Raw genomic sequence first — 14,592 nt, 5'->3', positions numbered from 1 at the left:
GGGCAGATGTTAGAGCTCTCCATCTGACCCTGTTCGTTGCCATCCTCTTGCTGTTAGTCCAGGAATACCCAATGGCTGTCACCTCTGCTTCAATGGTCCTGCGCCAGGTCGTCCTCGGTCTACCTCTCCGCCTTGCTCCTTGAAGGTTCCATTCCAGCGCCTGCTTTGGAATATGTTGTGGGCCTCTTCTCAAAGTGTATCCGATCCATCTCCATTTCCTTTCTTTTATGCCTACCTCAGCTTTCCGTTGTTGGGTGCGCTGCCAAAGTTCTTCATTGGAGATAACTTCTGGCCAGCGTACTCCCACTATAGTCCTCAAGCATTTATTGATGGATGTAATGAGTTCAACATGAACAATAGTTGCAAAACGTTCGTTTGACTTGTTTCTCGACTGTCTCCAGCTAGAAACATTCTATCCACGACTGTGTATAGTGTACTGTGTACAAGTTGAAGACCAGGTCCAACTCACACACACTGTAGAAATTCATCACAAAAGTATGGTTAGTATCGAGATAACATAGGTTATCATTGACATGTACACATGAACAGAAATATAGTTCGGCTTATCTTCTGTAGACAATCTTGAAATTGCGGAACTCAACAAAGTTAGTATGCTTTGCATCCCTCGCTGTCATCAGAGCACAGAGACCGAGCTTGATAGCTGCAGTCGCTTAAGTGCGGCCAGTATCCAGTATTCGGGAGATAGTAGGTTCGAACCCAACTGTCGGCAACCCTGAAAATGGTTTTCCGTGGTTTCCCATTTTCACACCAGGCAAATGCTGGGGCTGTAACTTAATTAAGGCCACGGCCGCTTCCTTCCAACTACTAGCCCTTCCTTGTCCCATCGTCGCCATAAAACCTATCTGTGTCGGTGCGACGTAAAGCAGCTAGCAAAAAAGTGTCACCAGAGAGCTCTGTCAGCTTCTGTTTCTCATGATCGAAGTTCATGTAGCCTACTATTCAGCCAGTCTGGTTTCACCAGCTCGATTTTGAATCAGTATAAATGGAACCATGTCCGCCTCTGTGGTGTAGTGGTTAGCGTGATTAGCTGCCACCCCCGGAGGCCCGGGTTCGATTCCCGGCTCTGCCACGAAATTTGAAAAGTGGTACGAGGGCTGGAACGGGGTCCACTCAGCCTCGGGAGGTCAACTGAGTAGAGGTGGGTTCGATTCCCACCTCAGCCATCCTGGAAGTGGTTTTCCGTGGTTTCCCACTTCTCCTCCAGGCGAATGCCGGGATGGTACCTAACTTAAGGCCACGGCCGCTTCCTTCCCTCTTCCTTGCCTATCCCTTCCCATCTTCCCATCCCTCCACAAGGCCCCTGTTCAGCATAGCAGGTGAGGCCGCCTGGGCGAGGTACTGGTCATACTCCCCAGTTGTATCCCCCGACCAAGAGTCTGGAGCTCCAGGACACTGCCCTTGAGGCGGTAGAGGTGGGATCCCTCGCTAAGTCCGAGGGAAAAACCGAACCTGGAGGGTAAACAGATAATGATGATGATAAATGGAACCATTTTTAAAAGTAACATGAAAATGAAAATTCACAGCCTGTGTCCAGTCATTCGACAGGGTCAGGAATGGAATGAATGAAGCCCCATCTAGCGGCGAGGATAGGAATTGTTCCGGCTGCCGATGCCTGTCGCACTCCTCTGGGGCAATGATTAATGACTGACAGATGCAATGAAATGATACTGGAGAGTGTTGCTGGAATGAAATATGACAGGGAAAACCGAAGTACCCGGAGAAAACCTGTCCTGCCTTCGTTTTGTCCAGTACAAATCTCACATGGAGTGACCGGGATTCGTACCACGGAACCCAGCGGTGATAGGCCGGCGTGCTGCCGCCTGAGCCACGGAGGCTCTTTGAAAGTAACACGACAGTTGTAAAAATAAAATCAGTTAAACCAAGCGAGTGGCTGCGAGTTCGAACCCCCACTGATTTTTTTTTTTCCGCGGTGTCCCGTTTTCACACCAGGCAATTGCTTGGGCTGTACCACAATAGCCCTTTCCTACCCCATCGTCGCCGTAAGACCTATCTGTATCGGTGCAACGTAAAGCAAATTATTTTCAAAAATCCGTTAGTTTTTCTTATTTATTTCGTTTTATTTATTTATTCTCTTTCGTTTATTTACTATGGAGCACGTTAATTCGAATTCAGCTTCATCTGTTTCTGGGCTTTAATCCTCGTCCAGTCCTCCTTCATCCTTTCACTCTGCAATCTCCTTTCTTTTGTCCATGGCGCTTGGGTACGAGATCTAACGTTTTCTTGAAACTTCTTGGTGGTCTTGATCCTCGACTTGTAAGCATCTGCTGATATCCGTTCCTTGTATCCCAATTTCTTCCAGGTATTTATTTATTTATTTATTTATTTATTTATTTATTTATTTATTTATTTATTTATTTATTTGGCGTGTCTGTCTCTTAACCGGAGCCCCCGGGTTCTATTACCGGCCAGGTCATAGATTTTTACCTGGATCTGATAGCTGGTTCGAGGTCCACTCAGCCTACGCGATTACAAATTGAGGAGCTACCTGACGGTGAGATAGCGGCCTCGGTAAGGAGACCAAGAATAACGGCCGAGGGGATTCATCGTGCTGACCACACGACACCTTGTAATCTGCAGGTCTTCTGGCTGAGCAGCGGTCGCTTGGTAGGCCATGGTCTGTCGGGCCTGATGCACCATGGATTTTTAAAAATAATTAACTAATTAATGAATTAATTGACGTGACATTCACTTACTGTGATGGCATTCGTCGTTTTCTGCAGTAATCTGCCACGAGTAAAAAGCGTGTGTTGAATTGACTACCTACTGTGTATTTCCTTTAAAGTCCGACTTGCACTAGGCGACGCTATCACGAAAAGCCAATGGGACAGCCCGCATGTCTTGGCCAGAGAGAGGGCGTAAACCTCTAGGTGGCCCGCCCTCCCCCTTCAGAGTGGGGAATGAAAATATTTATAGATAGATAACAGGACAGTCTCTGCCATATGCCCCCTCCCCGTATTTTTGGTGTGAATTTTGTATTGTGTTGAAACATCTCATTTGGACCTTCTTATAAACTCGTAGAATTATAATGAAATGTCACGTAATATGCTGTTTACAAAACGTCCATCACTCTCTCATTTGTTAAATAACTTCACTTCGCTGTTCCTAGAAGCCGTAACAGAGACATTGGCCGTCGTCCACTCGATGAAAAACAAGTTTGGAAAGTCTCGCTGCTAGCTTGGTATACGCCGGTAATATTTTTGCGAACTCGTTTGCCAAACCACTTGAGACATGTACTTTAATAATATAAAAACATCTGCTAGCCAGAGACAAGTTTTCTGTTTATTAGGACGTCTACAAGCCTGGACACACTGTTGAATCGCTGTTTGACGATGTATTGTAAAACCATCAAGGCAGCTATATAAGAACTGTCAAAATTAGTGATGTGATTATTTAATGCCAACTGTATGACAAGACGGTCAACATTCCATTCACGGTGGGCCATGTTGCCAAATGTGGTACTTGAGTTAATATTAGAACGTATACCTTCTGGAACCCCCTTTGGATGGGGGACACAGACGAAGAATATTCCCACGGAATCCCCGGCCTGTCATAAGAGGTGACTAAAAGGGGCGTTAGGGGCTGTCAACTTGGGAGCGTGGGTTGGCAATCACGGGCCCTTAGCTGTGTCCTGGCATTGCTTCCACTCACTTTTGCCAGGCTTCTCACTTTCATCAGTCCTGTCCAACCTCACTTGATCAACTCTTGTTCTTTTCTGATCCCGATGGTATTAGAGCATTCGAGGCCTAGGGAGTCTTTCATTTTCATGCCCTTCGTGGTCCTCGTCTTTGTCAGGTGCTTCATTTTTCGAAGTGTCGGATCCCTTCTTTTTTCTCTCCCTCTCTCCCTCTCTACTCTCTGTGGGCGGGCGGACGCAGGCGAAGAATACACCCACGGTATCCCCTGCCTGTCGTAAGAGGCGATTAAAAGGGGAGACCAAGATATGATGAAATTTAAACCATGAGACTGTATGTATGTTCAGTCTTCAGCCCTAAGGCTGGTTGGATCCTCAACAGCTCTGCCATCAACTGTCATAGATGGCCTAGGCATCTCTGAAGAGGCGTACTAAGGAAATGAGGAGTGAGGTAGTTTCCCGTTGCTTTCCTCATCGAGCCAGAAGTTGCTATTACAGATGTCTGCCAAGCCCACTGAAATGCATGCACCAGCCGACCCTGTGAGCAACATTTTCACACCATTCATAGCAGGGACTGGCTGCAGAAGGAATGGCATTACTAGCATTGCTCATACCTCGGTCACTTGCATATTGTCAAAGCCAAGGATAAGACAGAGACAGATCAATGAAAGTAACAAAATTGCTCTAGTCCATACCAGAAGACATAGTGCACTGTAAACACTAGGTCCTGCCAGCAAAGGCATACCATGAGACTACTTGTGATTAATACCATTCGTGCGGAACACCATGGGTCGCCGTTATTTGTGACATGTACCGCCTTGCGAGGTAAACCGTGGTTCTACGTTACATAAGAACAGTATCATTTTATGAGGAACACCATAGGTTGGTGTTGCCTGTGGGCGTTGCCATAATGTGTGATACACCGTGGGCGTATATTGCCTATGGTTAGCACCACTTTGTGAACAACGCCATGAGTATACGTGACCTGTGATTAGTTCCGCTAAGTGTGGAACATCACGGGTCTGCGTTGCTTGTGAGTAGTAACCTTATGTGCAAAACACCATGGGTTTGTGTTATCTGTGAGTGGTGCCATTGTGTGTGACATACCATGGTTCTGCTTTACCAGAGATTAGTACCATTTTGAGGGGCCGGTGACCTGGTTTTTGGATCCCTTTAGATAATATCATCCCAGTAATGAAGGCATAGTGAATTGGATTCACGATAATTTTTTCGTAATCTTCGTTTTACATTCTAGTTAGTGGATACATTTTGAAGCTTTTATTATCGTGTCATTTTGTTACATCTCGTACCATTAGGGGCCTATATCCTAGCTGTTAGGCCCCTTTAAACATCAAACATGATCACTTCTGGAACGCAGGTAAGTACGAAATAGGCATTTTCAAACCATTGATTCTGTTTTAAGGGGTATTAAGACAGAGGCTTGTGTAGCTGAGTCTGGGATGGATGGGAACACGGTGGTAGACACATTATTTGCAGAACTTGTTCACTGTTACGTCTAGCTCTTTACTGCCCTCTTCAATGCCCCACACAAGACTCTGAATTTTATTAGAGAATTCAGAATGTTTTTCTGCGCCTTTTAATAATATTTGGCTTCTTCCTCTCAAAACATCTCGTGTTAGATAGAGCGCCTACCTTTTCATTTTTGCTCGCCTTACTTCTCCATCCCTCTTACTGTTAGATATTTATATAATTCATAGTTATTCTATTTTATTGACTACTTCTAATTCTGTACCTTCCAACCACCACCCTCGCTTTTCTTTTCCTTTTATTTTCCTTTTTACACACTATTACTATTATTTTCTTAATGCTCATTTTAAAATTCCATTTTTTACAATATTCATCAGTTTTTGTGATGCTGCTTTGTATTCCAACTGATGTTAGAGAAAAGAGAGCGATGTTGTATACAAAGACCAGACTAGGAATTTCTTTATCGTTGAGACATGTTCTTGCAGTATTCTCCTTCCCATCCTTTACCAAAATATCGTTAAGAAATAATCAAGTCGGGCTAAGTGGCTCAGACGGATGAGGCGCTGGCCTTCTGACTCCACCTTGGCTGGTTCGATCTTGGCTCAGTCCGGTGGTATTTGAAGGTGCTGAAATACGTCAGCCGCATGTCGGCAGATTTACTGGCACGTAAAAGAACTCCTGCGGGACTAAATTCCAGCACATCTAACCCTCCGAAAAAACCGTAATAGTTAGTAGGATGTAAAGTAAATACCACCATTATTATTATTATTATTATTATTATTATTATTATTATTATTATTATTATTATTATTATTATTTGATCAGGAATTTAAAGACCGAGCTTGTTAGCTTCAGTCGCTTAAGTGCGGCTAGTATCTAGTAATCGGGAGATAGTGTCGGCAGCCATGAAGATGGTTTTCCGTGGTTTCCCATTTTCACACCAGGCAAATGCCGGGGCTGTACCTTAAGGCCACGGCCGCTTCCTTCCAATTCCTAGACCTTTCCTGTTCCCAAAACCGTAAGAAATAATATATTTGTTGGAACTAGAGTACACTACGTCTGAATGTCAGCAATTTTGTACCGGCATTTGAAACCATACGTTTATTATTATTATTATTATTATTATTATTATTATTATTATTATTATTATTATTATTATTATTGTTGTTGTTGTTATTATTACTTGTAATAATTGTAGTGGCGGCTCGCGGTCTGTTCAGATGGGTGTGAAACATTTCTGTCTTTCCCTGTCTTTATTTCACGTACACAAATACGCGCATAAACAGAATAGCACATTTACCCTTCCACCACCCGATGACACTCCTCATCTATCCGTCAAACGGTTTAGACCACATGGCGATGAATTGAGTGCATCCTAAGGTCCTGTTTTGCTGGCAATTTATCTGTTTTCGAAAACAAAGGAGACGAGCCCGTGGTCAAGCACAGGGGAACGCAAGGTTCCGCACCGTAACACACTTTTCACTGAAATGGCCTGGTCTAGCCAAGTGCGAGAATTGCACGTGGCTATTGGTCCTAATAGTAAAATAAAGAGTTCTGACAGCTGCAGAAGGGAGGGTCGGTTTAATGCTTGTCTGGCTGGACAGAAGGAAACCCACAGTATCCTCTGCCTGTCGTAAGAGGCCCCTGGGGCTCTCAACTTGAGTTGGCGACCACGGGTTCGTTATGAGTCCTGACATTGCTTCCACTTGCTTGTGCCGGGCTCCTCATTCATCTATCCTGTTCGACCTCCCTTGGCCAACTCTTTTTATTTCCCGACCCACACAGTATCAGGCTTACGAGACCTAAGGTGTATTTCATTTTCACGCCCTTCGTGCCTGTCTTTGACGGATACCTTCACTTTTTCGAAGTCATGGATCCTTTCCACTTTTCCCTCTGGTTATTGTTAATAGACGATAGGTACGGTTTCCTTTCCAAATTCCTGTTCGATTTCCTTTACTGCTTGTTCTTTATTTAGAAATATCAGTATTTTTTCGAAAGGGCTTAAATTTGGAATTCCAGTATTTTTTATGCGGGTGTGATTTCAGTAACTTAAATGTACCATGAACACCAGTAAATATGTAAACAGGAAACAGCAAAGGGGTGAAGTGTGAATGCTTCGCATACGTTTACTACTAGGTCTATTATTACTATTATTATTATTATTATTATTATTATTATTATTATTATTATTATTATTATTATTATTATTTAGAGAAAGCCGAAAGACGTATCCTCAGGAAAATTCATGGACCGAGATTGCTCCCAGATGGAACATACAGACTTAAATCGAACTCTGAGCTGTATCGACAGTTAGATTCAGCCAATACCAGCATGTGACGTAGAGGCTTAAGTTCTACTGACACCTACAACGAATGGACGGCAATAGGCTTACCAAGAAGATCTTCTCTTTGGTTGAAAGCTACAAGACTGGACGCTTGCGGCTTAATGAAGTACAGAAGGACTTGGATTCGGCTGGGATTTCAGACATTGGTATAGAAGATCGTTCCAAATTTTGTGCCATGGTACAGTCTTGGACTCCACCACATAGAGTCCCTAGAAGTCGGAAGCCCCTTTCACAGGAGAAAAAGGAGAAATTATCAGCAGGGCTCAAGAGATATTGGGAACGAAGAAGAGCATCTAGGAAGAACTAATCATCAGCGCCCCTTAGTGGGCTTAAATCATTATTATTTCATGTCGCTGGTTCCGTGGTGTAGAGGTTGCGTGCCTGCCTCTTACCCGGGGGCTCTGGGTTCGATTCACGGCCAGGTCAGGGATTTTTACCTGGATCTAAGGGCTAGTTCGAGGTCCACTCAGTCCACGTGATTACAATTGAGGCGCTATCTGACGGTTAGATAGCGGCCCCGGTCTAGAAAATCAAGAAAAAAGGCCGAGAGGATTCGCCGTGCTGACCACACGACACCTCGTAATCTGCAGGCCGTCGGGCTAAGCAGCGTTCGTTTAGTAGATCAAAGTCCTTCAAGTGATGTAGTGCCATGGGGTTAGTTAGTGGTTCTTTCATGTCAGAATTGTAGCTTCGAGCGTCTGTTGAACTGAATATTAAAAACGGAGAACGCGAAGTTGCTGCTTAGACACAGTTTTTACATTCAGCTCTTGATGTAGATGAGGTAAAATGGGACATTGTGTGAAGCGGAGAAAGGTATAAAAATAATATTATCTCAAAAAATTGAGTGCTACAAATGAAAAATAATGAGCACGCAGAATGCTTCCGTGCTCACTTGGAAGTTCATTTCCGCATTTTAAACTGGAATATATATACACACACACTTAAAGCAGTTAAAAAAGACAGTGTTTTCTTTGAAGTCTTTCATGTACTTTCGAATGGAAAATAAAAAGTTAGTTCTCATTTTATGCTTGTAGAAAATATATAAATGATGTAGAGTGAAGCTGGAAGGTCCGCCCAGCTCCACCAGACAAGTGAGAGTATTTATCCAATTACTTTTTTTCAAAACAAACTCACGCTCCCTTCCCGACAATTTCTGCATTTGCTATTGTGTTTTATGTTATCACATACGGTAATAATAATAATAATAATAATAATAATAATAATAATAATAATGAAATGAACATCCACAGCCTGTTTCCAGTCATTGACCGGGTCAGGAATGGAATGAGTGAAGCCCCCATCTAGCGGCGAGGATGGAAATTGTGCCGGCTGCCGAAGCCTGTCGCACTCCTGGGGCAATGATTAATGAATGGGAGATGAAATTAAATGATAATGGAGAGTGTCGCTGGAATAGAAGATGACAGGGAAAACCGGAGTACCCAGAGGAAAACCTGTCCCGCCTCCGCTTTGTCCAGCACAAATCTCACATGGAGTGACCGGGGATTTGAACTACGGAACCCAGCGGTGTGTTGCCGGCGCGGTGCCGCCTGAACCACGGAGGCTAGCTGGTATAATAATAATAATAATAATAATAATAATAATAATAATAATAATAATACCGAGCAATGAATGCCCGGTTTGGGTCACGTAGCTGTCAGCTTGAATGGGGGGGATAGTGGGTTCGAACACCTCTGTCGGCAGCCCTGAAGATGGTTTTCCGTGGTTTCCCACTTTCTCATCTTGCAACTGCCGCGGCTGTGAATAATTAACGCTACGATCGCTTCCATCCCATTCTATCCCTTCCATATCCTATCGCCAATCAATCAGTCAATCAATCGATCGATCAATCAATCAATATTAATCTGCATTTAGGGCAGTCACCCAGGTGTCAGATTCCATACCTGTTGTTTTCCTAGCCTTTAAATGGTTACAAAGAATTTGGAAATTTATTGAACATCTCCCATGGTAATTTATTCCAGTTCCTAACTCCCGTTCCTATAAACGAATATTTGCCCCAATTTGTTCTCTGGAATTTCAACTTTATTTTTCTATTGTGATCTATTCTATTTAAAAAAAAACACCACTCAGACTTATTCGTCTACTGATGTCATTCCACCCCATATCTCCACTGACAGCTCGGAACATACCACTTAGTCGAGCAGCTCGTCTCCTTTCTCCCAAATCTTCCCAGGCCAAACTTTGCAACATTTTCGTAACGCTACTCTTTTGTCGAAAATAATCTAGAACAACTTGAGCTGCTTTCCTTTGGATTTTTTTCCAGTTCTCGAATCAAGTAATCCTGGTGATGGTCCCACATACTGGAACCATACTCTAGTTGGGGATTTATTAGAGACTTATATGCCTTCTCCTTTACATCCTTACTACAACCCTGAAATACCCTCATAATCATGTGTAGAGATCTGTACCCTTTATTGACAATCCCATTTATGTGATTACACCAACGCTGATCTTTCCTAGGTACTTACAGTGATTCCCATAAGGAACATTCACCCCCATGAAAGTATTGATTAAAACTGAGAGGACTTCTCCTGTTAGTGAAACACACAACCTATCTTTTAACCCAGTTTATCATACGATTGCCCGCTGTCCATCTTACAACATTGTCGAGGCCTCTTTGCAGTTGCTCACAATCTTCGCCATAACACCTGTCTGTGTCGCTGTGACGGAAGGCAAATAATAATAATAATAATAATAATAATAATAATAATAATAATAATAATAATAATAATAATAATAATAATAATAATAATAATAATAATAATAATAATTGTACCGGGAGGTACACCTCTACGCCGCACATTTAAATCTTACGCCTAAAAGAACTCCTCTATAGGAGAAACACTGAACTTGAAACTACACCTATTTAAACTTTTTCTCAGATGTCACTACCGTCATTTTGTTATTGTGAAATTTCCAGTACTGTGTGAATTTCAACTTGTTTTGTTTTCCGTTCATCAAGAAGTTTGGACATTCTCTCATAGATGTCACTGCTAGGAAACTATGATCATGCACCCTGGTGCGAAGTGAAATAACTTTTTTGAAGAAGTTTTGTATTCATAAGTTTTTTTACTAATTGATGTTCATTTAGTTTTTGGTTTGGCTATATTTATCTTTTCTTTCCGCCAGTTTTGAATCCAGCCAATCCCTAATTTTTGTAATTTATTTCCAACCAATCCTGGATTTCTTCTTCGACTTTGAGTGTAAATTTTAAATCGTACAATAAAATTGAGAGGGTGTGGCTTGATTATTCATGAAAGGTCTCGAACTTTCCCCGAGGGTTTATAAACTGCGGATTTTCACGTCTCTTCGCCAACAACATCTAAGTGTGTGTGTGTGTCAAGCAGGAGGCGGGAGGTGCCTCTTTTTCATCTGACAGCAGTACTCTGACAAGGTATGGCCACTTAACATCTTCACTTTTGCTAGCTCCGCAGTTTAACCCGAGGGAAAGGTTCGAAACTTTAACTTCCTTAAAATGTAATTCTCCGTTCGGCTCATGTAAAATTTCATAAATCCTTAACTGTAATCCGGGGATAGAGAGTGATATACCCTCTCGAGTTCCCCTTCATCTTGGTTTGAGGTACCACATTTGTTTCTGCAATGTATTGAAGTTATCTCCATGCCGCTACCTCAGTAGTTTGGAATTAGCCCCTGTTTTGTTGGCCAAGTGCCCTATAGATATTTTTTTTGGGGGGGGGGGGTGAACCCAATCTTTGACTCCATTCCAGTTGTACTCGGGCCGTTTATTGAACCTGTTCTTTTTCACTAAGGACCCGTAGGTTGGGTACTAGATACCTCTGTGTAATAAAATGGCTATTTGTAAATAGTGCCTTGTAAGTCCAGTGATTATTAGATTGTCATATTGTGTTTCCTGGAATAGGCTTGAGAACTGAGAGCGCGTGAGCTCTTTTTCAAGTGTTGTAAAATTGCCTCTGGGAGGCCTGATATTGCAATTTTGGGGGCAAGTGCTCCAGGTTTTAGGGGATTTCTGCCCTTTGTGTAAAATTGTATTCTTTTATAAAGTTGAGCTGAGAGCTCAGGTAATGTAAAGCGAGGGGCTGGAAGCCCTGGTTACTAATCAGTCACTAAAGTTTGGGTTTTCTTGCTTGGTCTAAATCTTGTCATGGTACCTGACATATCATTGTTATCTCACTAAGTGAAAAGTTGTTAAAATTTTGTTGTTGATTGTTGAAATTCAAAGAAATATAACCTTTGTTAAAGTTTTAAATTAACTTTGATTTAGTAGTTAGACCCATTCCCCCCCCCTTCCCCACGGCACCTCCTTTCACCTCTGCTGGTCCACGGGTAACCCCGTAATAATAATAATAATAATAATAATAATAATAATAATAATAATAATAATAATAATAATAAATACTGATCAATTGTGGCAGATAACAAATAAAAACATCGAAAAACAAGAGAGGAAAATTCTAGGATATAAATGCGGAAATGGTATTTGGATGAAAAGGAAATCACAGGAAATCTATCAAGTAACAGAAAAAATCACAGACACCTTTAGAAAAAGATTAAAATTCTATGGTCACCTAATCAGGTTGGATAACAATAGGCTGACAAAGAAAATACTAAATCTCGCAGTACCTCTAAAAATCCCAATTGGCTTACAGAAATAAACAAAGGTCTTCAGGAAGTTGGTATAAATGAAGAAATCTTGCAAGACAGAAAAAAAATCAGAAATCTCGTAAACAAACACAAATTTGCTGATCAACCTACAAGACAAGCTACACGATGGACGGAAGGACGAAAAAAGAAGCACAGTGAAACGGTGAAGAAATTTTGGGGAGACAAGACGAAACGTGGTAAATAAGTTCACACGCGCACGTTAGTCGCCCGTAACGAATCAACATAATAATAATTTAATCAGTTTATTCAAATCGAGTCCTGTCTAATCCCTGTGTTCCTCAGCCCAGAGTGTTTCCTTCGACCGCGATCCCTACGTCCATCAGTTTTAACCTCCATGATCAATTTTCATTCCTCATAATATGCCCAAGGTAGGTTCACTTTCCTTTCTTGATTGTACACATCAATATTCGTTCCCTCCTCATGCGTTTGAGTACGGCAGGATTGAAGACGTGGTAAGCCCACGAGATTCGTAACATCCTTCGGAACACAGACATCTCGAAGGTATTTATTCTCTATAATGATACATTTCAGAGTCCATGTTTCAGTGTCGTACAGAAGCACTGAATATACATAGCATCTGACGAAATTGTGACGTGTCTCCGACCTGAAGCTTCTGTCACATGGTAGATTCCTCATTTTCATAAAGCTAGCACTAGCCATTTCTATTCGTACACGGATCTATGAATACAGTCCTCAGTAATCCACCTGCCAAGGTACTTAAACTTCCGTACTTGTTCAACTTGTTCCCCATAAATGTACCTAAGAATGTACTTGTTGCGAGTTCTGGCAATGGTCATCACCTTTGTCTTGTCGGTGTTCATTTTGAGTGTAAGTTTATTCTCTTCTGCTACGATTCTTTCTTTTACCACTAACTACTTTTACGGTGCTGGCCTTTTGACCCCAACTTGGCAGGTTTGATCCTGGCTCAGTCCGGTGGTATTTGAAAGTCCTCAAATACGTCAGTCTCGCGTCGGTAGATTTACTGGGACTAAATCCCGACACTTCAGCGTCTCTGAAAATCTTGAAAGTAGTTAGTGGGACGTATAGCCATTATTATTATTATTATTATTATTATTATTATTATTATTATTATTATTATTATTATTATTATTATTAAGTGCTTGTCTTTTTGCATAATAATCTCAATGATCTTTGCACTATGTTTATAAAGACTTTAACTAAACATAAAATAAGATTATAACACTTATAGGGCCTACCTCTGTAAAATGTTAAAGCTGATTTTTTTTCCAACTGAGGATGGCCTACAGATAGGGTTGAAACATGTATGAATTTTTTATGGCACGAGTTTTTAACCCCCTCAGGGAGTTGTGAATTTGTACTGAATGGGAGGATGAATAAAAACTTACATTATTATAATTGTGTAAACATGTGTGAGAATTTTAGCCTTACAGTATATTATCCATATCTGTATTTAAACCATAATGTGCCCCTGCTATTCGTACGAAACATTACGGACCGCCACTGTGATAATGTGAGCAATGGTAAGACCTTGGTATGATGTATACAGTAGATGTATGTGAGGTAGGCTGGTGGCTGTGCTGTAATTGCGCCCATGACACAACTCGCATCATAAACTATGTATGATCACCTTGAGATGTTTGGTGGGGGCGCACACTACTATTTCTTTTATCGAACAAGTTAGGCCAGTTTTAAGACAACATGCTGGCTTCACGTGTCCGCTAACAGCGATTGCTGACAGGCGTGTTCGTACCCGGACCAGGCATGTACTTCTTGTTGCAGCACCTTGTTTAATTACCAGAGGAATGTAATGGCGCGGTTAACCCTCCTGTGCGCGCATTTTTCATTTGGAAACGAAGATTTATTATTTATTAATATTTTTTATAATGATGATTTCGTCCGTTCAGTCGGATCCGACCGTCGCGATTCTATAAATTGGCGCTCTCCAAGTGTCCTGTTCCACACTGCCTCCTTTAGTTGTTCCAAGGTGACTGTGGTGTCTGTTTTAACAGTGTCTGACTAACGAGTCCTCTGACGACCTGGTCTTCTTGTAACGCTGATCATTCCTAGCATGATTGCTTTTTCCAATGCATCTGATCGCATAACATGGTCAAAGTATGCTAGTCTCAGCTTCATGATGTTACCAACCAGTGACGGGGTATTGGTGATTTTTGCAGTCCGTGGTATTCGCAAGAGTCTTCGCCAACACCAAAGCTCAAAAGCGTCGATTTTCCTCTTGTCTGCCTGTTTCAGCGTCCAGCTTTCACATCCGTACATGAACATTGGAAATATAATCGTATTGACTAATCCGTACTTGGTAGCCAAACTGATATCTCTGCTCTTCCAGATCGGGGACATAGTTGTCATAGCGATTCGTCCAAGCGTAATCCGTCCTTTAATATCAGGAGCACAATCTCCACTTTGACCTATTTTGCCTCCCAAGAAA

At 42.0% G+C, this 14,592-nt stretch overlaps 1 pseudogene; it reads right to left on the bottom strand.

The window, feature by feature from the left end:
* Window positions 1–315: 315 nt before the first annotated feature.
* LOC136883114 (AP-2 complex subunit sigma pseudogene) lies at window positions 316–1,013 on the bottom strand (annotated as a pseudogene).
* Between the last annotated feature and the right edge of the window lie 13,579 nt (window positions 1,014–14,592).

This window comes from Anabrus simplex, chromosome 11 (assembly GCF_040414725.1).
Source record: "Anabrus simplex isolate iqAnaSimp1 chromosome 11, ASM4041472v1, whole genome shotgun sequence".
NCBI classification, from domain to species: Eukaryota; Metazoa; Arthropoda; class Insecta; order Orthoptera; family Tettigoniidae; genus Anabrus; species Anabrus simplex.
This window is presented reverse-complemented; position numbering and strand designations above follow the sequence as displayed.